Source organism: Penaeus monodon, chromosome 30, assembly GCF_015228065.2.
Source record: "Penaeus monodon isolate SGIC_2016 chromosome 30, NSTDA_Pmon_1, whole genome shotgun sequence".
Classification (NCBI taxonomy): domain Eukaryota; kingdom Metazoa; phylum Arthropoda; class Malacostraca; order Decapoda; family Penaeidae; genus Penaeus; species Penaeus monodon.
The window spans coordinates 14,430,200-14,431,913 of NC_051415.1; positions in this window are offsets into that span (position 1 = coordinate 14,430,200).

Sequence of the window (1,714 nt, forward strand, 5' to 3'; positions counted from 1 at the left end):
TGTCTGTAGACATATATATCGTAGTGAATCGGACTTTTAATGAGAAAAATGAATAGTTGATGAAAACGGAAATGAGATAAGTGCAACTTAACTCAATTTTGTGCTAAAGCTCATTTATTGCTTAATTTTCTTCATTATTCATTTATTTCTACACCCCATTGTCTTACCCAAAATAGACTTTTATCAGTAAATGAACTTTTATCCTTTTTTATGATATATTGAGTATCAAATTAAACAGCTACTACAATTTGATGTTGGATTAAGTATAACATGACGAATGATTTGAGACGAAATTAATTGTCCGGGGAATAGTTTTCCCCCCCGCTCACCAATTGCCATTTTACCACTTTTCATATACTAATTGAAACTAATGGCCTAAATTGAAGAAAGAAAAAGAATGGTTGATTCCTCAAAAATTTTAGTATGAAAAAGTAGTCTTTCAATTATATGCTTATATCTTATTTGAAACAATCGAAGTGACCTAAAGAATAATTAATACACTTTGTTCTTTCAAGGAAATATTTAGTAAAGGGCGAAATATTTAGGGCGATTTTATTTTTTTCTGTAAACATCGTTTACTAATTTGATTATTAATAACTCAATCATTATCACTACTGTATTTTACTTTCGTATATCCCTATTCGTTTTCTGTTTATCCTTCTTTTTCAATCTACGGCGAGAACTTTTATTCTCTTTCTTGTTTATGGAAGTATAATTTCAGTTGATTTCTATATACAAATTAAGAGGAGCTGTTAAATCTGAAAAGAAAGGTTTAAACATATTTAGTTAATATGATAAAATGCCAACAGCATCTGGTGTTTTTCCCCGGCGGTCACCCAATCCAAGGTACTGCCAGACCCTACGTTGCTTAACTTCGCTGATCGGACGAAAGCGGTGCTTTCACGTGGTATGATCGTGCCAAAACAATTATCTAACATTTTAAACCAAAATTTCTCTCGCTCCTTACAAAACTTTTACACATTATTTAAATAGAATTATTTTTTTATTTCTGCATTAAACTTCATTACTATTACATTCTAGTTGTGAAGATACACGCCATAACTGCCCATGTAAGGTGAAATTCCCGACGAAAGGTTCACTGATAAATGTACATTGTACGAAACTGGAATATTACTCAACCCATACAGATAAAATCGTAAGGGCACACAGTATATTTTTTATTATCACCATCACTATAACTCTATACCGTATGGCTTTTTGCTGCTATCAGCTTGATCTTATTGTTATGATAAAGATAATAATGATGCCACTGTAATGACTAATGTAAATCACAAATGATTAACAGTAATAGTGGTGATAAATTTAACAATGATAATTTAATAAAAATAAAAACTGTAATAATGTGATAGCTATTGTATTTGTTATCCTACCATTAAAGGAAATTTTTTGGGTAAGTTAATATTGGATAAAATTTTTGGGAGGTTTGATCATGGAAAGAAAGACATTTCAATCATTGTAATCGTGGCCGTCTTATAATTGTTATTAAATTAAAATAAAACTGATTACGGATAGGAAGAAAATAGTAGATTCAGGTTGTGGACATGTTTATCGAGATTTTTATATGAAATATTTTCATATAAAATCTCTATATCTGCTTTATCTACCACGAAAATTCTCAAGAACTGTTTAGCATGTATAGTGAAAAAACAGCAACTGGTTTTCCAGCAGGGCACCTATTAAAGCATTGACTAAA